This window comes from Rhamphochromis longiceps, linkage group LG2 (assembly GCF_057381845.1).
Source record: "Rhamphochromis longiceps isolate RC_006_pf linkage group LG2, R_longiceps_female_GT1.1, whole genome shotgun sequence".
Classification (NCBI taxonomy): Eukaryota; Metazoa; Chordata; class Actinopteri; order Cichliformes; family Cichlidae; genus Rhamphochromis; species Rhamphochromis longiceps.
Window position 1 is genome coordinate 21,201,002 of NC_140558.1, and position 25,820 is coordinate 21,226,821.

The 25,820-nt window shown below is 42.4% G+C and overlaps 1 long non-coding RNA gene across 1 annotated transcript; it reads left to right on the top strand.

The window, feature by feature from the left end:
• The first annotated feature begins 2,673 nt into the window (after positions 1-2,673).
• LOC146677162 (uncharacterized) lies at positions 2,674-17,612 on the top strand. Its single transcript, XR_014913345.1, has 4 exons — positions 2,674-8,295; positions 10,610-10,705; positions 10,799-11,058; positions 15,971-17,612. It is a non-coding gene; the product is annotated as an uncharacterized LOC146677162 (long non-coding RNA).
• Positions 17,613-25,820: the final 8,208 nt, after the last annotated feature.

Here is a 25,820-nt window from a genome sequence, read left to right on the forward strand (position 1 = left end):
TCATGCATTTATGCTGAGTTGCATTTGCGATAGTTTTAAACACAACATAGAATACGCAAAAATACACAAGTGTAGCATCGCTTAGCAAGAGGATAACTCCCCGTGTGTGTCTCTGTGCGTACAAACGTCCTTCCGCTTCTTTCACTAACATGCCATCTGTGTTTCATCTGCTGAGCTGTGAGAGTGCAGGAGGGGTGTGTGTGTCCAGCATATCTGCAATGTACCACTTCTACAAGAGGGGTAATCTCATCAATGAGCACGCACACACACGCACACACACACACACACACACACACACACACACACACACACACACACACACACACACAGTGATGTATTAGGCTGCTCTCCCACTATCAGTGGGGGGATCATTAGACCAGACCTGCGACTGTGAATACACAACATCACCGTGCACAGGCCTGATTAACCTGTGTGTTTTTGAGGGGCCGTTGCCTGAGAGCCAAATTCTGATTGCTCTGACTGCTTGTTACTCCACATCAAAGGGTAATAATGTCTTTTCCTTTCTCAAAGCTTTTGTGTTCTTAGTTTCTGTGCTGCCCTCTCCTTCCCCTCTTCTCTTGCTCATCTCTCACATCTTTATTGCTTCCTCAATTTCTGCCTTCCCACTTCTGAACTTTCATCCAATTTGTTCTGTCTCATCTCTCTTCTTTTTCTCCCATATTTGCTGTGTATTTCCTCTCTTTTCCAATTTTTCTCCCTGGCTAATCTCTTTGCCCTCTGATTCCGCCTCGCATGCTGTGTCTCTTTCAACAGCCTCTTCCTTCCCATTTCATTTCCTCTGCAGTGCTCGATTCAGTTTAAATGATGCTAGTGAAGAGCAGAGAGTGACTCTCCACCTGTACAGCATGTCATCACATTGTCCCATCTCTCTCTGAGTATCCACTGGGATTTTTCTTCCAGTATCTCTCTGAAAAGTAGCGATACAAAGATTGTATGTTAAGGAAGCTGCTGAGCCTGTGAAACCACTTATTTATTAAATGATTGAAGGATTGTGAGCAATGGGATGGCACAGAGTATATGCATGACATGCTTTATGGAGTCTGCAGGCCTCCACAAATGTGCACACACTGCTGCATAGAAATCACGTGATCAGGTTACCGACGCTCCTGCAACATCAGGATACGATCCACACTCTAATTACTTATAAATGGGTAATGTGACCATTAACAAAGAAAAGCGCTAACGAGGAACAAATGATCTACACCCTCAAATTAAGATAATGTCACTGACCTCATGTGGTAGTAAATTAATAACCAATCAGCTATAAATTCGGAAGGGAGCACAAAAGACACAATTTAGAGCTAATGTGATCTGTAAGAGCTTATTAATGAGAATCACCAAACATGAATGTAAGTCAGGTTTAACAAAACAGGACCTGAGGAGGATGTCGGTCGCTTCCAGTGGGCAACTGTGCATACAGCTGGCCGTCATTCTTCAACAATACAGTTGTTTAACAGCTGGAATTAAAGTTGAAAATCTTCAGCTCAGCCCTGACTGTAAAAGATTGGCGTATGCTTAAAGAACAAAATCACAACTCTATTTGAATCACACGTTTTCGCTCTTATTGAAGCACTCAGCCATGCAGTCTGCCTTTATGTGACAGAGTCAGTCACTCAGAGGTGCACAACAGGGTACAAACGATTTAGCAACTCAATCACAAAGTGGGAGACCAAATGAAATGAGGTTGCTGAGGTGTGTGGTGCATAAAAGTGCCCAATGCTCTGCTGAGTCAATAACTGCGGAGTGTTAACATCAGCACAACAACTGTGTGCTGGGAGCTTCATCGCATACATGGACAGGCTGCTCCTGTGCATGTAATGTATCAGGGAATGTGTAGGTGGCCCAGTTTTCCCACATAGTATAGTGTCCCACAGAGATGATAAGACCAAGTGATGAGTCCAGATGATGATTAGATGATAAGACCACATGGGAATGAAATTGTTCAGCAAAAAAAACCTATCTAATAATACTAATCTACTCTGAACTAAACATCAAACGTCATGCCAAGGACTGAGAAAACAATAAACAAAAGGAACAAAATAAAGAGAAATATTTTAAAAAGATGTGCAGAAACTGCAGCATCTGGTGTTACAAACATACAAAGCCACAGAGGAGACAGGCCAGCTCTGCTGAGCTGTGGGTTAAATGTGTGTGAGAGTTCCTGGCTTAACATCGTCCCCAGTAAATTATTTTACCATCTGCAAGACTGGCTGAAGTTATGGATGAGCCTTTCATTCCTACTGGTGATTCTGTTGCTGTCCACAGAGAATTAGACTAAATAAGTCACAGCCGACAAATCAGGACACATGTGGATTTGTTTGACTGTCAGTAAACAAATACAGAGTCTGTTTGTAGCTACAGTGGGGCAAAAAAGTATTTAGTCAGCCACCGATTGTGCAAGTTCCCCCACTTAAAATGATGACAGAGGTCAGTAATTTGCACCAGAGGTACACTTCAACTGTGAGAGACAGAATGTGAAAAAATAATCCATGAATCCACATGGTAGGATTTATAAAGAATTTATTCGTAATCAGGGTGGAAAATAAGTATTTGGTCAATAACAAAAATACAACTCAATACTTTGTAACATAACCTTTGTTGGCAATAACAGAGGTCAAACGTTTACTATAGGTCTTTACCAGGTTTTGTGACCAGGAGATATTTTATTTTGTATTCTTATGATCACAGTTATAATTAGAAGTATCAATCATTAATCATTTATCATTGTGGAATCTGAGGACAGTATAATCTTTGTTTTATATCTATGGTAATCTGAGTAAAGATTAATGTATGCAGGTTATCATCATTGTAATCAAGTTTCAAATGGTATCCACAGCATTGTATTCACCGTCCATAACTGGAGGGTCCAGCAGGACCTTGTTCTAATTCATTTGCAGGCCTACATCAGAACATGCACATAGAGAGTTATGTAAACACGCACGTTCACCCTTATTTACACAGGGAGGTCATGTCAGGACATTCTCTAGTTGGACACACAGGCTCACCGAACTGCACAACATGACATGTCACACACTTGGTTTTCTCTAAAGTATCATCTGATGTTTGTATAAGGAGAACTTTGGACTATGGGGAGACTGTTATCATTTCCAGTAAGGTCTGACTGTGTTACGTCATCATGGGTTATATAAGGACGGGGAGCTGTCCACTCTTTGGAGATCTGTGGCTGTACGCTTGTCTTCCCATGCTTCTGTCTTAGAAGTGTGCAATAAAATCACTATGTTTGTCACCTACACGGACTCGGCTGTTTTTCCTTCTTACCCAAACTGAACCAGACGTAACAACTTGGTGCCGAAACTCCGGTTGGGGAGGAGGGGAGCTTGCAGCTATCGTGTGGGTGACAAACAGGGGCGGAGGCCAGCAGCCTGTCTGAGTGACGCCAGGCGACATAAGAAAAGGTGAGTGCCACCTGTTGATTTTTATCCAAAGGCGCTATATTGGAAGTTAAAACTAAATTTAATTAAATAATATTCACTCAGTCTGGGCTTCTGGCGTTGGTCCATAGTGATCTTGTGTAATTAGTTTTAAAATAGGGCAAAGTAGTCTGACTAAATTCATTGCTGTTTATTTTGGGGGTGAATTTTGAGTTAAGAAGTTATGTGTTTAAGTTAATACGGTTTGAGGTGTGTGGAAACAAATAAATACGGTTTAAGAGGTTTAAATGTGGGTTGACTGGGAATGCCAGCCAGTCAATCGGTAGTGTAGGGATAATTTGGTTTTGATTGGGTAGCAAAAACGCGGTTTTGGGTCTCAGGTAATTAAACTGGAGGGCAGGGTACCCACAGTGAGGCTTTTAAAATAAGTAAATTTGATTAGGACTGGGGCGCGGCCCCTATGAATGCAGTTGTTCAGCGTTTTGGCAGACGCCACATGCAACGGACGCGTTGTTATGTTTAAGCTCGGTTGGCCTACCGGGGGAATGTTGGGACGCCCTTAATGGCCAGGCATTCTAGGAGTGAGTGTCTTATACTGCATTAATTGGCAGGTAGAGTCGCGGACCGGCTGCCTCCTATTTAAACGTCAGGAGCTTGTGAACTTTAAGTAAAGCCAAAAGCGTGATCTGGGATATTTCACGCCGCTGGTGGAGATCCGGGTGTCCGGGCGGGGAAGCAGTTTTAAAGTACTAGAACTTAGTAATGAGGCCGTTTTCAAGGCGGCGTACTTGAGACGGGTAATTGATCAGCAAGAGCGAGGCTCTGGGCTGAAAGATGCTTTTAAATTAGTCAAAAATTTAGCAACACCAGCAGAGAAATAGAGAAGTGAGATAAAGTTGTTCTGGCATATGGTGTTTTCTTAGGAATTCGAGCGCTATCGGGAGGGCGTTCCCGAGGTGTGTATTGACCAGCAAGGCTAGGCCTGGGCTATAGGTGCTTTTAAATTAGTCAAAAAGTTAGGTGTAACCTCTTCTAGCATATGACGTCTATGCGGGCCCGTGTGTATATTGTATATAAATTACCCGTGTGTGTGTGTGCATTTAAAAGTGTAAATTGTATAAACTGTCTTGTGTTGTTGAATTTCTTCTGTGTGGATCCAGAGTGTGAAAAAACGATTTGATTTGAGAACTTTGTGTGATTGCTGGGAGATTTTTTAGTTGGGTCGTATTTCTTCTCTACCTGGAAAAGGCAGAGATCTGTGCTTCATTTGATGTTGTGTAAATAAAGCTTTTAAAAGTTGGTTGAGTCTCTCGTATAAGGAGGGAAAACGGTGCATGGTAGATTGTCTGGATTATTTTTCTATGTGAAAACTTTGTAGTTGTTAGGGAAGTGAATGTGAGAGTGAATTTTCGCTGGCTTTGCGTGCTTAAAACTGTTGCAGTGGACGTTTGTGAAGTTTTGTTGTGAAAGGACGATTAGAGTGTGTGTGTGTGTAGGTGTGTCTGTGAGAGAAAGACAAGGTGGGGGCCGAGTGCTGTGTGTGTGTGACTTTCTGCATGACAGAAGAGGAAGGAGAAGTAGGTCAGTTGATTTTCTGTGAAATAATAATAGTCAAGAAAAAGGGAAAACAATAAAGTGTGGAAGTGTGAGTGAGATATTGTCTCTGACTGGGGAAGCAGTGAGAGTAGAGGTCACCTTATTCCCCTGCTGGACACAAGAGAGAACATGATTTGGAGTGTTGTGGAGGAAAATGATTAGTAATAACATCAAGCAGTTTTTGTGTTTGCAGTCAAGAACATATGAAATTTTTACTTGTGGGGTTTAAAGTTAGTAAAGAGTTAAATCTACCCTCCTCAAGACTAGGAGTGAGTGATAAATACGGGAAATGAAGCAGGATTTATAAGGTCTTCAACTGATCCTTGGTTCAGTTCAATAATTTAGGCAGTTATGTTTACACAAATACTAAAGGTATGTTTAGTGTCTTCATACAGGTGTTTTTTCTTAACCTGGAAACCTGAGTACGGCAGCAGAAGACAGGCCAAGCTTTGGCTAAAATTCACGGCTGGACACCAGAGTTGTCCCCACCCCTCCCGGAAAAAAAAAAAAAAAAAAAAAAAAAAAGAGAGAATGTAGTTTTAGGCAGGTTTTTCTCGCTGAACTGCTCTGGGTGCTGTGTCCCTGAATCTCACCAGTGTTAACCTCTGGCGGAAGACATGGAAAAAAGGAAAAGATGTTCCTGGTAAATGACCGAAACAAATAAAACCACACACAACCAGAGAAAGGTATGAGAAGTGTGAGGTACAGACACATGTGCGTGTGAGAGAAATGCCTCATTTGAGAAAAAGTTAGATTAACCCATACACTGCATTTCGTTGCCCTGTACCTGTGCATGTGCAATGACAATAAAGTGGAATTCTATTCTATTCTATATACAGACGCACCCATACATGCAATGAAGAAACAGCTTACATACATGTGCACGTACATGCAAGGTTAAAGTAGCGACACTTAACATACACCTGTTTTTAAATGATATAGTTTATACATTACTGACAAATAAACTCTCTGGGTTGCAGGACGACAACTTAACGTGAAAAGACAAAGACACTGGTCTGATGATTAAGTGAGGATACGACAAATTTAGTGGTTAAATTGGGACATGTTTTTGTTGATTGTTTAAGACAAATGACTACTGAATGGTAGAAAATTCCTTTTTAGGTTTCTAAACAGGATTTTAAGAATTTTAACACGTATCTGTGTTGTCCTGTCAACTTGGGGGGTCATGAGTTGATTATGTGGTGAGAAAAAACAAAAAAGGGGGGAGACGAGATTTCGTTGTTTCTCCCCTCTCGGGATAACACAGCCAACACAACATCATTTTCCTGTTCGCCTGTTTTGTTTGTTTTTGTTTTTTCTGAAAGCCGAAGCTGACCTGGACTCCTACCCTCCCCTCTACCATCGTTGCCCTCTCCGCGACCATCTTTGACCCTTTGACCCCTGAAGGCCACAGCAGCTGGACTCATAACAACAACTTGAGGATGTCAACAGTGCTGCAAAAGAAAAAAGCGATCTCATGCAGCAGAGACGGAGAGCACTAAACCTAAAGCCCGTTTCACTACACGGGGGAAATTCCCAGGCTGCATCAGCTGACAGAGCTGTGACGAGACGCGCATTAAGCCCGGAGGAAAAGGGAGGGTGAGCAAAAGAATGCTGACCTCTGAGAAGAGCCGAACAGCAGAGCTGCAGAAGGCCGTGGAGCAAAGTAAGGACAACATAAACAGACTCCAATCTGACGTGGAAGGAAAAGACTCTGAGGTTTTTGCCCTCAGTAAGAGCTCAAGGCATCAGAGCAGAAATTGAGCATGGCTCCGGAGGAGCTGGCTGCTAATTGAACTCATCAGTCAGACTTGGAGTTTCACGTACAGGACTTGTAATCAGGCGGAAGCTTGCTGGAGCAGGAGGTCGTCAGACTTGACGCAAAGTTCCAACAGCAGGAGTAAACCCTGAAAGAGCTACAGAAGCAAAAGGGTCAAGTTACAAGGAGAAGATGCAGGCAGCTGCAACAACGGATGAAAACAGACCCAAAGAGGAGGGGAGGACCCCAGGGCATGCTTCAGGCCGCTGGTTTACCTAAACTACAGAACAGGAAGGTGATGAACACAAACATACACCAACACACGAACACACACTTCTGCAGGCGCCGACTTAGAATGAAGAGAAACACACACATGAACACTTATGCACTCGTTGAGGGAGTGAAAACTGATACATACCCATGCACCAAAATCAAAATGTTGATTTAATTCACTAAGAAGTGACACACAATGCTCCAGCTGCTGCAATGAAGAAGGCTTTACTGACAAAGGCTCAATGCTGCACACAACAAAGTCAAATATAGAATTTGCTATAAGAATAAGCCCAGAGGGCATTTGTGTGGTCTGGGGAGCAGAGTCCAGAGCGGTTTGGTTATGAAAACGATGCCCGTGCGAGATATCTGGGGCTTAAGGCCTCGACTCAATTGTTTACTGTACACTAAAAAGAAAAGAAAACAGCCTGAGCAGTGGTGCAGAATGAAAACGATGAATTAACAGTGTGAGTCTTATTTCAGAGCGCCACATCATTGTGATGGAGATTGAATAGAAGGAGGAACACACGGACAAAGAAGAAGAGAAAGGGGGGGCAGCCCTTGAACACGATTGCCTGAGGTATTAAAGTTCTGTACTAAATTCTGGTTTCCAGTGTGAGAAAAGTCACGCAGTGCCAGTAGTAGAGCTAGGTTGAGTGATGATTCTAAATTCCTGTAAGTAAATCATCGTACACCGTTCAAGTTTCATGATAACGGGGATCTAGACTTTGTTGAACCCTAGGCAATTTGAACAGGTAAAATTTGAGTGACCAAGTAGCAGTTGAATAAAAGTCATTGAATAAGTGTTGAAATAAACAGGCAGAATTAAGAGAATTAAAATATTTCAAGAGTTCAAATTACTTAATATGGAAACGGTTCTATTTTGTTTCACGAACGCAAAACATATAGGTTTATGAATATGAAAAGGTTGAGGTGGTGTTGATTTGACTCTGTGTAGGTTTAGGTTGGTATTTTTATTGATGGGAGGAATATTCAGTGACAAGTCCTAAGACCCGGGCGTCTGCATTTTGTTTTTGTTATTTTTCATTTTATTTTGTTTTATATTTTGAACAGTGCACTGATTTTTGTTTCTGAATCTTTTCTTTAAGCAGATCTGCACATCGGAAATTACAAGCATTACACGTCGGCGAGAAAATTGTTGGAAGTGAGTTTCTCCGCATTGAAATGGGTTCTGGAGGAAACACTTGTGGGGACAATTAGAAACGAGAGTCCCTGTCTAAAAAAGGATTCAGCGAGGTAATCCGATCTCAAGTTCTTCTTTTTCTTTTTGAAATGAGCTCATTTTGCTGAGGGCGGAAATCTAAATGCGGCGATGGTTTCCGCTATCAGCAAAGAAAGAAAAATGGATGAATGAATGAATGGATGAAAGACTGGAAATAAAACAAACGGACTGACTGGTAAAAGCTGACAAGACTTGACTACGACTTAAGGTTAACCTCCACCGAGATAGAACAAGAGGGTGGATGAATTTATGTGTGATTCTTTTTACAGGAAATCTTTTTATAGCACCTCTGGAATGTGGATGGGCTGCTAATGTTTGCTTTGCTGTGTTAAGAATGTGTGAGGAGGGTGCAGTAGAAAACAGACAAGTGACATGAAAACAAGTAATAATAACAAATAACTAATTTGGGGACAGTTTGACAGAGCTCACTAACTGGCCAATTAGGGAGCTCTTGGTAGGGATACACAAGTGGAGTAACATTGCCCAAAGGGTGAATAAAACAAATTGTGGCAATAATAGTGATTTAATGATCAGAGAAATCCTGAACATGATACTTGTCTGTTGTGCTGAATCTTTTATTACTCTTATGATTTGCAGGTGGTTGTAAATAAGCTGTTTGCTTTAACAGGTTTGCTTTTTAGCTGAATTGCAAAATACAATTAGAACAATTAATTGAGACTAATCGCAACTAACCTGAAACTGAGGAGGGTCTATATAAGGAAGAATTAAAACAGGTATAAAATGCATCTGATCTTTAATTGCAGGTGTGACCATGAAGATTTTTGGTACAGATTGCAGGTTGTTGCAACAGTTTGCACACACAGTAGCTGGTATTTTGGCCCATTCCTCCATGCAGATCTTCTCAAGAGCAGTGATGTTTTGGGGCTGTCGCCGAGCAACACGGACTTTCAACTCCCGCCACAGATTTTCTATGGGGTTGAGGTCTGGAGACTGGCTAGGCCACTCCAGGACTTTCAAATGCTTCTTACGGAGCCACTCCTTTGTTGCCCGGGCGGTGTGTTTTGGATCATTGTCATGTTGGAAGACCCAGCCTCGTTTCATCTTCAAAGTTCTCACTGATGGAAGGAGGTTTTGGCTCAAAATCTCACGATACATGGCCCCATTCATTCTGTCCTTAACACGGATCAGTCGTCCTGTCCCCTTGGCAGAAAAACAGCCCCATAGCATGATGTTTCCACCCCCATGCTTCACAGTAGGTATGGTGTTCTTGGGATGCAACTCAGTATTCTTCTTCCTCCAAACACCACGAGTTGAGTTTATACCAAAAAGTTCTACTTTGGTTTCATCTGACCACATGACATTCTCCCAATCCTCTGCTGTACCATCCATGTGCTCTCTGGCAAACTTCAGACGGGCCTGGACATGCACTGGCTTCAGCAGCAGAACACGTCTGGCACTGCGGGATTTGATTCCCTGCCGTTGTAGTGTGTTACTGATGGTGACCTTTGTTACTTTGGTCCCAGCTCTCTGCAGGTCATTCACCAGGTCCCCCCGTGTGGTTCTGGGATCTTTGCTCACCGTTCTCATGATAATTTTGACCCCACGGGATGAGATCTTGCGTGGAGCCCCAGATCGAGGGAGATTATCAGTGGTCTTGTATGTCTTCCATTTTCTGATGATTGCTCCCACAGTTGATTTTTTCACACCAAGCTGCTTGCCTATTGTAGATTCACTCTTCCCAGTCTGGTGCAGGTCTACAATACTTTTCCTGGTGTCCTTCGAAAGCTCTTTGGTCTTGGCCATGGCGGAGTTTGGAGTCTGACTGTTTGAGGCTGTGGACAGGTGTCTTTTATACAGATGATGAGTTCAAACAGGTGCCATTCATACAGGTAACGAGTGGGGGACAGAAAAGCTTCTTACAGAAGACGTTACAGGTCTGTGAGAGCCAGAGATTTTCCTTGTTTGAGGTGACCAAATACTTATTTTCCACCCTGATTTACGTATAAATTCTTTACAAATCCTACCATGTGAATTCATGGATTGTTTTTTCACATTCTGTCTCTCACAGTTGAAGTGTACCTCTGGTGCAAATTACTGACCTCTGTCATCATTTTAAGTGGGGGAACTTGCACAATTGGTGGCTGACTAAATACTTTTTTGCCCCACTGTACATATCTGTGGACAGCAGTTGAAGTGTACTCTGTTAGCCAAACTCAATGTTAGTAGTCTTGGGTCTTGAACCAAGAGTTTTTGAGATTTTACACGTTTACATCCTTCGGATGTTGAGTTTTTAGTTCTTACTCCCATGATCTGTTTGTATGTGAGGTTGTTTTCACCATTCTCTTCTACCTGTGCCTTATTTTTCAGCTTCACCTGGATCATCCTGTGGGTGTATACATAAGCACTGAGTCCCCATATGGTTCCTCCTGCCTGCTGTGTTTGGAGGGGATTTTGTGCTTCATGGTACAAACTTTGTGTTGGACCTTAAACTGTGGCCTAGGTAAATGTCTCATAGTTTCTTAATTCAGTTTGAAGTTTCCTGTGTTTTGCATTTAGATCCTAATCCTGCACTGGCAGTTAATCGGAGCCAAACAATGGACCCCGCAGACTTGAAAGCATGGTGGCACGTGGCTCTGACACACCCCAGAACAGGAGTCTTTGAGGAGCACAACAATGAGTTTGTGATTTGGCACCCAAATTCTCAGTCCAATCAAGCATCTGTGGAATGTCCTGGACAAACACGTCAGGACACGTCAATTATAAAGCATTCAATGACACTGACCAGAATGGACAGGGTTAGACAGGAGCAGTCTTGGGTAAGTTACTTTAAAATAGTAACTTAGTTACATTACTAGTTACTTCTCTCAAAAGTAACTCAGTTACTTCAAGTTACTCGTTACTTTCAAAGTAACTAGTTACTAGGGAAAGTAACTTTGATTTTACTCAGAATTCTCTTGTTAATGTGTTTCTTCCATAACTTTGCCAGTCTTCTAGCTTGCTTACTTGCCACAAGTGCACTGTGCCACCTACCAATAGAAAGGAAAAGATAATGTGCACATTTCCACGAGAGAAATACCACGCCTGGACCGTCATTGACTGCTGCCATGATTCTAGCCTACGTCACAGCATCATGTGCGCCTTTTACATCCAACACAAAAACTGCAGTCGTGGTGCTTTCGATTGTATTCAGAACTTCTGCCTTCTGAATAGGAAGATGTAGGCAACACCAGACTGCATATGAGCTGCATACAGGGCTGGACTGGGACAGGAAAAACAGTTCACACAAAGTTCAGGGGGCCGGCCCGGAGGCTGACGGCCCAAGAGCCCAGAAAACAGTCCAGGGGGACGGGCAGGCGGCAGGCACCGGCGGCGATGGAGCAGACCAGGAGGCCGGCCGGGCGGGAGGCACCGGCGGCGACGTAGTTCAGGGGGCCGTCCATGACGGCGGTGTAGTTCAGGGGGCCGTCCATGATGGCAACGACGTCCGGTCATCGGCCTGGAAAGCGGCCGAACAGGACGTGCAGGACAAGCAGGCCGGACAGGATGAGCAGGACCAGACGGCATGGGGACCTCAGGCGCAGACGAAGCTGAACACTCGGAGGCTGGACCAGGCGGAGCTGCAGAGGCTGAGGCTGGACCAGGCGGAGCTGCAGAGGCTGGACCAGACGAGGCGGAAGCAGATGCTGCGGGCGGCTTGGATGTTGAGGTTGCAGGCGGTGGAGCTGGTGGTGGCTGAATGGCCTCGCCAGAACCGTCAGCAGACACTGGGATGTGCTGGCTGGGTCCTCCCGGACCCCCAGCTGACGAGGCAAGAGGCTGAACGGGCCCCTCGGACCCTCCAGCGGAGACAGGAGGCCGAACGGGCCCCTCGGACCCTCCAGCGGAGACAGGAGGCTGAAGCGGTTCCTCGGACCCTCCAGCAGGAAGAGACGGCTGAAGCGGTTCTCCAGAACCCCCAGCGGGAACAGACGGCTGAAGCGGTGCAGGTGTTACAGCAGTGATACATGTTGCACACGTCTGCTGTTGCTCACAGTGGTCCAAGGGGCCTCTCAGGGAGTTTGTGTGTTTGCTCAGACACATGAAATATTAGAGGGAACATTGTTTGTAATTATGTGAAAGTGCATTTGTTTGTCTCACTAGTCTTGGTACAAACACTTCTCCCAGTGACATTTTGTGTCTTGGTCAAGTGCATCAGCACCTTTCTGTCAATGCATGCACGTAGTTTGAAACACGAGTAGGTGCATCCCAATATGTGGTGGTGGTGTTGAAAACCAGTCCTCAGGGACATGTTATAGAACACAAACTGGGTACATCTACTTATTTTTGAGAAAAACTTTATCAGTAAAACAAAATATCCCTGGATTTCCTAAAAGCTTCTGTGCTGTTTGTATGCCATTAAATATTTTAGTTAACAGAGGTGTGTTGGAGCACACGTTATAATTGTGATAATTTTTCACCAACATACTTATTTAAAATATAAAAATGGAAAATCTGCAATTATAACAGACAAAGCAAAAATCAAGCATGAGTGAATTCTACTCTTTATGTTACTGCAATGTCTCCTGCTGTTACATCCAATCTCTCAGAGAAAATTACAGGGTGCCTGATTTCTTTCCCAGATGGTGCACACATATTTGAGCCCACTTATGGCACTTGTGTGGGCCAAATGTGGCCTGAATGCTACACCACACCTGACATGTGACCTATGTAATGTGGAACTCATCAGCCAAGAACATGAAAAATGGTCAATTCTGACCACATTTAAGCCACAAACTCAGTCATAGTTATTAAGATACTAATAAGAAAGGTTAATATAACTGCAGGACATATTCCCTGTTTCACTCAACAGACCTAATGTGACTAAGCAGAGCACATCTGCTCTCTAACTCTGTTACGACAAGCTAAATGCTGCATTACCCAATGCAAATGCTAACCACAATCAAAACTATGTTTCCGTTGTTAACTGGTTAAGGACGTTAGGCATGATTTGACCAATGACAGATTAGCATAACAACAACAAGAAGTACTGTAAAAGTACACAGGAAGTAAGACTCCTCTGTAAGCAGGTCACCAAGTCACATGGTTTCCTACCTAGGGATGGGTATCGGTATCCGGTGCCATTATTACGGAAGAGGATTAGGGCCACTGGAAAAAAAATCTGAGAAAAAAGTCAGAATTCTGAGAGGTTTTTGGAAAAAGTTTGATAATTTTTCCATTGTTTAAGCACTGCTTCCAGCCAAGAGTGATACCATACAGTATATCCCCTATAGCTGCAGAAAAGGCTAACATTGTTATCTTTTTACCAAAAAAAAACAGCTGAAAATGAGAGGTTTTCGGACAAAGTGTGTGTTCTCCATTCTTTAAGCACTGGTTCGAGCACCGGCACCGTTTCAAAAGTATCGGTTTGGTTCTGGTATCGGATAAAACCTAAACAATACCCATCGCTATTCCTACCTGCAAATTCCACAGTGCCCTTTCCCAGTTATCCCACTAATAGGTTTTCTTAAGGACTTTAATCTGATTATTTTTAAATAATCCACATTGAGAGGTTGGGATGGTTTATTTAATCTAATTATCATTTTATATTTTGATCTCTTGAAAAGGGGCAGCACGGTGGCACGGTGGTTAGCAAGAAGGTCCTGAGTTCAATTCTAACATCAGGCCGGGGTCTTTCTGTGTGGAGTTTGCATGTTCTCCCCGTGTCTGCGTGGGTTCCCTCCGGGTACTCTGGCTTCCTCCCACCGTCCAAAGACATGCAGTTTGTGGGGATAGGTTAATTGGATAACCCAAATTGTCACTAGGTGTGAATGTGCAAATGAATGTGAGTGCGAATGGTTGTTTGTCCCTGTGTGTTAGCCTTGCGACAGACTGGCGACCTGTCCAGGGTGTACCCCGCCTCTCGCCCTATGACAGCTGGGATAGGCTCCAGCGCCCCCCGCGACCCTGAAAAGGATAAGCGGAAGTGAATGGATGGATGGATCTCTTGAAAACAGAGCAGGTGTAAACTCATCTGCTTATGTACAACTGCTAGTCACAGTGAATGCAGTGTTTGTGCTTGTGAGACACAACAGCAAGGTTAATGACTGAGCAACTGAGAGCTGGCTTCAGTGCAGCTAGAAGGCGTTAGAGCTGCTAATAGATATAAGAAGGCTGCTTGTGTAGTGGATTCCCTGTTGCTCCTTCTTGCTTTAACCTAGCCAGGCTAATGGAGAGAAGGAGACGCCAAAGAGTTACTTGTGCATTAAAAAAAACCCCCAAAAAACAACTTCCTTTGTATATTTTTAGTCATCCGTGTGTGTGTGGCATTAGTTCCAGTTCAGGTGGTACTACTGCATTATGATTTTTTTTCATATCTTATCGCTTTTATATCTGTTTCTTACTTTGTGAAAGAACTTCCAATTATGAACGTTTAATCGTAGCAAAACCTGTATTGTTTGAACAGGCCTTAAACTTAAACTTAAACGGGCGACCGTGGCTCAGGGGGTTGGGAAGCGTATCTGTAACCGGAAGGTCGCCGGTTCGATCCCTGGGCTCTCTGTCCTGGTCGTTGTGTCCTTGGGCAAGACACTTTACCCTACTTGCCTACTGGTGCTGGCCAGAGGGGCCGATGGCGCGAAATGGCAGCCTCGCTTCTGTCAGTCTGTCCCAGGGCAGCTGTGGCTACAACCGTAGCTTGCCTCCACCAGTGTATGAATGAATAGTGGCATTGTAAAGCGCTTTGGGTGCCTTGAAAAGCGCTATATAAATCCAATCCATTATTAAACTTGCCCTGTGTTAGCTACCTGTGTCTGTTTTATTGTATGTCATTATAGGAATAGCCTGTGTGACAGCAAACACATGCTTTTGTTACGTTTGATTATATCGTCAGAATGTAAATCATATTATATTACCACATAGCAGTTTTACCCTTTTGGACCCCAAAGAGTGCTGTCGGGCTCATGTACGCTAGCCAACAGCGGTTTTGTTTTGTTTGTTTGTTCTGGCTTGCTCCTGTTAGTGTAACACTAACATTATGCTAATGTTGTGTGCTTGTTTCATGGCAGATAAAGAGTAAGAAAGTTGGTTCAAACAGGCGATAAGTGCACTGTTCTCATATGTGTAACATGCAGGTATCTTATATTTGTTACTGTAACAGCTCCATGTTTGATTGCCACTGGAAACTCCAGCTAATCCTGTACAGCTAAACCTTTAATGTATTTACATCCTGTCAGAGGTCAGTCATCTGTATGCCTTACCTACACTGGTAGTTTCTACAAGTGCTTCCTTTAAAGATGAGAAAAGTTCCATTCAGGACCTGCACACTTTTCTTTGCTAGATGCTAAGTCACTGAATTTTACTGACAAACCACAATCTCTGATTTAATGCTGCTAGTCTTTTTCTGTGTGGATGTCCCTTCACAGTCTCAGCTTCAATCAACTAATGGATGCACATGTAAAGTAGTTTTTGTGTAAAAATAAATAATATGAAAATATAACGGAGTAGGGTGTGTACAGCCATCAGGACAAAGCTGTTAAAGGTGATTGATATGCACTAGAGTAGCCTGACATTTACCCAGTACCTTCACTACCACAGTTCCTGTTTGGCCTTTTACACCTGCAGTTATGTAAAGTGATACCAAGTAGAAAACATGCTTGGTCATGCCCAGCTTGATAACCTCACACTGTGCTAATGCCAGTACATCTCTGCTTAATCGGTATTATTGACAGTGATTATTTCATTCCCTTTCAGCGTTCGTGGACTGTAACACTGGGAGACGTGTGATGGGGCGCATCTGACTGCAATGGGGGAATGGTGGGAAGTCGGTTTTTTGTCAAGTAGTTTTAAACTTCTTTTATAAATGTTTTTGATAGTTTTAAGTGTTGATGGACAAGCAAGTGACCAGGACGTCAAACAATAGTCCATATGAGAGATGATCATTGAGTAAAAATACATTTTTGCAACATTCATATTTAAATTATTACATATATGATTAAAATTTTGATTATTAAATTTAAGTACCTGGGACACTTTATTTATGTTGGGTCTAGAATGACCCCAAGATATTTAAATTCTGGAGTTAATTCAAGCTCTACTCCATCCAGGAATATGTTTGACTGCTTCAAGTTTCAGGGGCGTTTTGAAAAATACATACAGACAGTTTCTGAGGTGTTCAACATTAGGTATGAGTCCTCCAGCCAGCTATGCATTAATGCTAAAGCAGCTGTAAGATCTTTTGCCACCTGCTGGACACTATTTGCTTGCGTATATATAACTGCATCATCCGCATGCCTTTGAGCAAATATATTTGGACAGACTTCAGGTAAGTTATTGATAAAAAGAGAGAACAATAAGGGCCCAAGAACGGATCCTTGAGGAACCCCTGTATCGCAGTCTAAATATGGAGATTTAACCCCGTCGAACACCACACACTGTTTCCTGTGTGAGAGATATGAGGCAAACCACTGAAGAGCCTGACTGGAGATATTAAACTGAGTCAATCTGGACAACAATATCTGATGGTTTACAGAGTCGAAAGCCTTCTTCAGATCTAAAAATACAGCTCCAACACAAGGACTCTTGTCCAGCAGGCTCTTCGAGTTCTCCACTAACAGACACAGGGCAGTATCTGTGGAGTGATGTGCCTGAAAGCCAAACTGCAATGGATGTAATGAGGGCTGGGCGTTTTCTAGGTGAGCAGTGAGGAGTTTAACCTCCCACTTCTCAGCTATTTTAGATACGACCAGGAGTATGCTTATGGGGCGATAATTAGCCATGTCAGTCTTCACACCTGCTTTGAAAATTAGGGTAACTGCAGCATTTTCCAATCTGTTGGAACAATGGAGTGTTCGAAAGACATATTCAAAATATGAGTTGTTTGAAACCTTGTTTTAAACCTGTAATTAGTTTAGCAACTTCAGTGTCTGAAATATGAGTGATGGTGAACAAATTTTGACCAACATCATTCACATTATCAGAGCATACGACTGGGTCAAAACTCTGACTGATCTCCTTAACAGATGAGATAAAGAAAGTGTTTAAATTACTGGCAATAGATAGAGGCTAACAATAGAGTTATTTACATAAAGTTCAATTGTATTTTTACTTTTGTTTGAATGACGGCCTACTAATTTATTTAAGTGTTGCCAGATAATTTTACCATTACCTTTGGCTCTTTCAATTATATTTATAAAAAAATTGCTTTGGCCTGTCTCAAACTTCTTGTTGCTTTGTTCCGCATTGAAGTAAATCTCTGTCTATCCAGAGTTAGACTTGTTTTCAGGAACCGTTTTAGTAATTGAGCTCTTATTTTCATTAAATTCTTGCACTCTTTGTTTAACCAGGGCAGATTAGATGTTGTCTTTATTTTTTGTCGACCTCTAATGGAGTATGTTGATATAACATCCTTGACAATGTCAGTGAAGTGACTGCTGCAGAATTGTGGATCATCACTACACAATAAAGGCTCCCAGTTAACTGATGCTAATTCTTCTGCTACATTTTGTCGCGGACTTCTTGGTATGAATTCATAAAAGGATCTCCTATTAGATGAACTATGAAAGTGATTCTTTACCCATGATTTTAAGTTTTCTAGAAAATAATATAAAATTGTGGTCTGAAATACCAGTGATAAAATTATAAGATCTATTTTAGTTTTAGAGTGTCTAGTTATTCTTGTGGGTTGTTCAATGTGTTGAGTAAAGTTTTTCTCCATTATGTCCTTGAGTGTTTTTCTGTCCTTTTCACAGTCCCATTTACATTAAAATCTCCCATTACAATTATTTAATTAAACTTATTATTTGTATGATATTTAAGTAATATCTGTAGTTGTTCATAAAAAATATTCTTTGCAGAAGGAGGGCAGCCAAGATTGAAACCCAGGCAGCTGAGGTGGAGGCCCAGGCAGCCGAGATGGCGACCTGGGCAGCCGAGGTGGAGGCCTGGGCAGCCGAGGTGGAGGCCCAGGCAGCTGAGGTGTAGGCCCAGGCAGCCGAGATGGAGGACCAGGCAGTCGAAATGGGGGCCCAGGCAGCTGAGGTGTAGGCCCAGGCAGCAGAGATGGCGGCCCAGGCAGCCGAGATGGAGGCCCAGGCAGCCGAGATGGAGTTCCAGGCAGCTGAGGTGTAGGCCCAGGCAGCCAAGGCAAAAACCCAGGCAACTGAGGTGGAGGCCCAGGCAGCTGAGGTGGGAACCCAAACAGCAGAAGCGGAGGCCCGGACAACAGGGGCGTAAACACTATTAGTTGCAGATGTAGCCTTACTAACTGGGACGGTGGTTGGAGCACAGTTAGTTGAGGTGGAAAGCAATGCAGCGATAGCGTTGCCCATAGGCTAACTAGTCTAATTAGTTAGCCAGTCCAAATCACTGATGTTTGAATTAGGTCCAGGATTTAGTTCTATATCACTAGCCAAAAGTAGCATCAGAAAAAGTTTCAGAATCTCCAGGGACAATTGTGGTGCATTTAATTGTTCATGTTTACCTGGGGGTGGTCTGGCATGACCAAAATCCAAGAATCTTGTGAACAAAAGATGTTGACTCCATTTGGCTGGGAAAGTGGTATAGTTATCCAGCTTTCTTGGACATGTCGAATTCCACAGAAAATAAAAATGTATAAAAACAAAAAGACAAGTTGATGTCAAGGTCCAGGGGTTTTTAGATGTTTTTTTAGGTAGTTTTTTTGGCAAAAGCACAGGACCTACCAAGCTGTGTGTCTGCACCCTAGCAGCCATCTTGATTTTGCTGCACCAGAGTTGCATTTGGTTTTCCATTGTTTGTTCTGAAAGAAAGAGTTTTGGTCATTTTGGAGGTTTAAAGAAATAGACTGATACTATATGGACAATTGGAACACCTGGGTATCATATCCACACAAATTCAATTTAAATTAATTGAATTCAATAAATCTTTATTCATGGAGCACCAAATCACAACAGCAGCTGCCTGAAGGTGCTTCATATGTGTAAGTACAGACCCTACAACACACACAGAGAGAGCAAAACGAAGAAAATCCCAACAATCAAACAATCCCCTTTGAACAAGCATTTTGGCGACAGAGGGAAGGAAAAACTCCCTTTTAACAGAAAGAAACCTGCAGCAGAACCAGGCTCAGGGAGGGGCGGGGCCATCGGGAACAACTAGTTAGAGATCATATTAGCATTTATCTAGCAAAAAGTGTATTGTCAGTGGTTTCAACAAATGAATACATCTTGACTTCATCCTTAGCCATAAATCTAAACACTTCATTGTGCAGCCTATCCCAGCTCTTATACTGTTACCATCTGTTCTAATGGACATCAGAGTGTAACGCTCCTCTTTCCTAATGCCTGTGTTAACTAAAATCCTTGGGAAAATTATCATTTATGTTTTTTTCATTTTGTGACCCAAGTAACCACTTTTCAGATTCAATTCCCATCATTGTCAAAAAGGCAGATGAAGTAAACCATTGTTTTGGGTAGCTTCCGCTGTGATTGGCAGTTTGCTAGCATATGGCCATCAGTGTCACAACCATCCCACTCTTGTCACTTTCTGTGCTCTCTTCATCTTGTGTTGAATGCAGTTTGAATAATTTGAGATTTACAGATTTACAGAGTGGGGATTCATAATCGGGAATGAATAGCGATACCCTTATTTGTGATATATTTTCCACGTGACACTATACTGTCAGATTTGTGAGATCTGTGGTCAGAGTCCAATAATCTTTGCAGCACCATAGTTTAAATAGGAGCCATTCTGATTTTCCTGCATCTCAGTCATATCTGTATTACTCAGTGCTGGATTGCTAATATCAAACATGCCAACGTTTCAAATAATGAGTTGGTTTGTGCATACGGAATTCATGTGATCCGGACTACAGGGAGTGCAGAATTATTAGGCAAATGAGTATTTTGTCCACATCAACCTCTTCATGCATGTTGTCTTACTCCAAGCTGTATAGGCTCGAAAGCCTACTACCAATTAAGCATATTAGGTGATGTGCATCTCTGTAATGAGAAGGGGTGTGGTCTAATGACATCAACACCCTATATCAGGTGTGCATAATTATTAGGCAACGTCCTTTCCTTTGGCAAAATGGGTCAAAAGAAGGACTTGACAGGCTCAGAAAAGTCAAAAAATAGTGAGATATCTTGCAGAGGGATGCAGCAGTCTCAAAATTGCAAAGCTTCTGAAGCGTGATCATCGAACAATCAAGCGTTTCATTCAAAATAGTCAACAGGGTCGCAAGAAGCATGCGGAAAAACCAAGGCGCCAAATAACTGCCCATGAACTGAGAAAAGTCAAGCGTGCAGCTGCCAAGATGCCACTTGCCACCAGTTTGGCCATATTTCAGAGCTGCAACATCACTGGAGTGCCCAAAAGCACAAGGTGTGCAATACTCAGAGACATGGCCAAGGTAAGAAAGGCTGAAAGACGACCACCACTGAACAAGACACACAAGCTGAAACGTCAAGACTGGGCCAAGAAATATCTCAAGACTGGTTTTTCTAAGGTTTTATGGACTGATGAAATGAGAGTGAGTCTTGATGGGCCAGATGGATGGGCCCGTGGCTGGATTGGTAAAGGGCAGAGAGCTCCAGTCCGACTCAGACGTCATCAAGGTGGAGGTGGAGTACTGGTTTGGGCTGGTATCATCAAAGATGAGCTTGTGGGGCCTTTTCGGGTTGAGGATGGAGTCAAGCTCAACTCCCAGTCCTACTGCCAGTTTCTGGAAGACACCTTCTTCAAGCAGTGGTACAGGAAGAAGTCTGCATCCTTCAAGAAAAACATGATTTTCATGCAGGACAATGCTCCATCACACGCGTCCAAGTACTCCACAGCGGGGCTGGCAAGAAAGGGTATAAAAGAAGAAAAACTAATGACATGGCCACCTTGTTCACCTGATCTGAACCCCATTGAGAACCTGTGGTCCATCATCAAATGTGAGATTTACAAGGAGGGAAAACAGTACACCTCTCTGAACAGTGTCTGGGAGGCTGTGGTTGCTGCTGCACGCAATGTTGATGGTGAACAGATCAAAACACTGACAGAATCCATGGATGGCAGGCTTTTGAGTGTCCTTGCAAAGAAAGGTGGCTATATTGGTCACTGATTTGTTTTTGTTTTGTTTTTGAATGTCAGAAATGTATATTTGTGAATGTGGAGATGTTATATTGGTTTCACTGGTAAAAATAAATAATTGAAATGGGTATATATTTGTTTTTTGTTAAGTTGTCTAATAATTATGCACAGTAATAGTCACCTGCACACACAGATATCCCCCTAAAATAGCTAAAACTAAAAACAAACTAAAAACTACTTCCAAAAACATTCAGCTTTGATATTAATGAGTTTTTTGGGTTCATTGAGAACATGGTTGTTGTTCAATAATAAAATTATTCCTCAAAAATACAACTTGCCTAATAATTCTGCACTCCCTGTGTTGGCTCTGTATGATGTCAGAGAGAGCAGAGCTCTCCAGTCTTGGCTCATCCCAGGGAAACTACTCTGGCTGTGAGCACAATGGACCCACCCATTTACTGTTTGTGAGTGATGTTGACTTTAACCCTGAATAGTGGACACTACAGTGGACAGCTATTCAAAGGCTGCTTGCTTGTATTTGTGTCAGTGTTGATGGTGTACTTGCATGGACACTGATGTGTCACTCCACACCTGCCACCCACTGGTCATTTACTGTATGACGTGTTTCACTGTAATTATTGTTATTCAACCCTGTCATGCATGAATTATGACCTCAATCAGGATTTTATTCTTATGTATTTTTATTCATCTTTTCATGCCTAAAGATGAATTAAAAAAATCCTGATTGAGGTCATAATTCATGCATGACAGGGTTAAAGAGAAAGGCACTAAATCAGCTTGTTTCAGACAGAGGCTGAGCTGAAAGGCTTTAGCCATTGCTGGATTATAATCCATGAATAAAAATATGGAGCTGGAAATGCGCATAACAGGCTCTCTTTGATTAACACAGAAAATAGAAAATCTTATATTTACATTAACATTACTAGAAATACTATTGGACCCATCTAATTTTTGCTCCTATTTCATTAAAAAAAGAAAAAACATTTCCAACATGTACATTTGTCTGCATTTCATGCCCAGTGGCGTGTCTAGAAAATTTTTGTTGGGGGGGCCAGGTAGGGGCACAGATTTGGAGAAGGGTGGCAGATTTAATTGGCAGATAATGTTTAAAAAAAAAAATTCTACCAACCCTTAACCATAATTCAATAATCCTATAAACCTAATAACCAAATGCACTTTTAACTCTTATTAGAATGAGATTTTAACCACTACGGTGCAAAGTTTTTAGATACTGCGTTGATAAAGTACAAGAGATACAATCAGTGCTTTGTCAGTGTTTACTCAGCATTCAAGGACAGCAATATTTGCATAGTATTTTTACTGACATATACTGCACATATGTTTTGGGCAAAAACATTTTTGAATATTAAAATACGAACATTTGTAGCAAACAATTGACAAATTAGCCAGTTCCAATGTAAAACTTTCTCTGCCTGTTAAAAAAAGAAGATAATCTTCTCACAAACTGGTGTTTGATTTTGAAACAGGAAAAAAGTGGAGAAACAACTGAAAAGACTAATATTTGAATAAAACCTGAAAGCAAGTAAATACTTTCTATGCTGCCTTATGGTAAACTTTGGTAATATTGATAAAGAACAACACTGGCTGATGATGAAATACATTCAGCTGGCATGGTGACACTGCCAGTATAACCTGCAGGGCTGGACTGGGACAGAAAATCGGGCATTTTGACTACAGACCGACCCACCAGGTATTAAAGCCATAAAGCCTTTGAATGAAAACAAACCCTGTTGTGACAGTGATGTACAGTCTTTTTGGTATATGTATGATTTCTATACATTTTACGTCAGATAAAAACTTTGGTTGTAAGATTTAGATAATTATTTAATAAAAGCTAGATATTTTAAATGAGAATAAGAAAGAAAAGTATTTCTTTGTGCCCCCTTTCCCTGTTAATGCCCTACCTGGCCCCCTGGCAAAACTTTGCTAGACCCGCCCCTGCACAGTTACCAGCTGTCAGCTACATAAAAAAGGATCCTGGTGGGTGGTCTTCACGTTTCCCTCTCACCAGATATCCAAACCGACATCATGACCAGCAGCTTTACAGCTGTGGCTCCAGCAAACATCAGCTGATACTAGAAATTAATATTAAATAAATTCTAACAACAGCCGATCAAGCTTAAACGTGCTGCTGTTGTTTAGCGCAACATCTGCTGGTTTCGTCTTTCTGGCGCAAAGTGGGCGATAAACAAACAAGAGAGAAAAGCCGATCAGCTGATCATCGATCAGTTTCATGATTGAAGTAGCAACAGGAGAGGCAGGATGAGAGAAGAGGCAGCTGTGCAGCGTAAAGACAGAATAAATCCAGCTTTGTGTCTTTTTCCATTCTAGCTGAAGTTCGGGACAAACTGCGTCTCTTCTCAGCTCAATACGAAACGTGTAATATTTTCTCTGATTGAGGGACCATTCCATTTTTTTAAGGAGCCGTTGGCAACTCTACTAACTAACCTTATGAATAAAATAAAGTTCACTATCAGTAACATCATAGCAACCGAACAGCTGTATAAAAACTCCAAGCTGGCTAGAACGCAGTATGAGTTATTGCAACTGACAGTAAAAAGTCAGCACAACGAAAATAAACTCCACCTAAACTTAGTTCATATCTGACCCAGATAGACTGCAGGTCATAACTTCTTACCTGAAGTTCAGTTCACCTGACACTCGGACTGGCGGCTGCCTCGGGGCTCTCCTCCTGCCTCCCCTTCCCTCATCCACCTGCTGCCTCTGTGGAAGCCCCCGCCATAGCCACCAGTTATTTCTACACATCGACCTGCATCTGGCCAATCCACCACCTCTCATTGTTCATGCCGTTACAAAAAAAATAAAAAATAAGTCAAATAAGCCCGATGGCCAGTCCAGCTATGTTAACCTGCAACCAAATCTGCAGCTCCATACAGCAATGTTACGACTTAGATTACATCTTATAACTCATAACTCTTATGTTAGCTCCCCTCTGTAGCATACTGTCTGAAATATTCCACGGCTGCAATAATTCTTTAAGTGTTATTTTTTCCTTGGTATTCTAATTTCGCCGAAGTTTACTAAACTCAACAAACTTAATATTACTTACCGGGACATTTATTCTGTCCTCATTTTCTTTCACCGAAAAATTGTTTCCTGCAGTGACGTCTTTCGTGCTTGGCTCTCCTACCTTTGCTAACGTGATGCACATAGCGCAGAAGCCGATGCTGCATTCACTTACACTCGGATATCTGAGCGTCACCGTGAAAACATAATCGGACATTTGATATTTGATTGAATTTTATTGTTTTGCCTTTGGGGTGGCACCTGGGGTGGCCAGTCTGGTTGGGGGGGTGGCCTGTGCCCCCCCAGGCCACCCCGCTGGACACGCCATTGTTCATGCCATCAGTGAAGCATTCTGGTGACATTCCAGCAGTCTCCTGAAGTTACTGGTTGTGCCACCGACCCCTCTGTCAGACATAACTGATGTTGTGGGAAAGTATAGATTTGCTGATGCTGAATTGATGTGACAGGTTAGCATTATTGAGTTTCACTGCTAGCAGTCTTGTGGTCTTAGAAAGAGTGTTTACAGGAGCTCTGTTCTCTTGTCTGAACAACAGTATAGAAAATCTATATTAATGTAGTGCTGCATCCTTACATCTGAAATGTGTTTGTATTTTACCTACACATGTGGATGGATAGATAGACAGTGAGATAGCATTTACAGAGGAGGTGATATCAAGAAATTTTCACTTCATTCATGATGCACGTACGTCATGTTCCATGTTAGCCGGAGGCAATTCCACCAAATATCAACATAATAAAACAGGAACAAACTCACACTTTTTCTCTCAGATAGATGGCACATTCAAGTCACAAACATGGAACTTTAAAGCTATAAAACTCAATACTGAATAATGGTTCTACCTAGTGATGCATGGAGTGGAAATAGTGTCTAAAACGGAGAACCCACAGAGAATTATCCCCCAACCCAAAGAAATTGCATTCATCTTCAAATACCGAATCTGTCATCTTATTCCTTAAAAGAAGGACGAGGGCTGTACATGAGCAAAGATGGCTTAAAAACATGCCAGACATGTCACTGGACAGGTATGGATATATGATCAGAAAGTAACTGTTACGTGGCACTGTGTGGCAGGTTTAGGAATAAAAGCATGCAAGACACGGGACTCACGAGCAGAACAGAGAGCGAGTCCATATTGCTGCCTAATCTCAAATAGTAAAGTAACCCAATGGGAATTATGAAACACACAGGACCATATAAGGTCCTCAGAAGTAAACGGAGGACTTAAATATAGAGATAAGGGAAGAGTGGAAACACCTGGGGAACATGGGTGAGCAAAATCTAACTAACGACTCAAACACACAACACGAGAGACAATCAAAAAAAGACAGGAGATGGCAATCCAGACACAAGAAACAACAAACGTGATGCAGTGGAAAGCATAGTCTTGTCTCCTCGGTCATGTCTCTGTGTTTGTCTAACTTGACACAACTGCCAAAACAGGGGACAGTGAAACCAGAC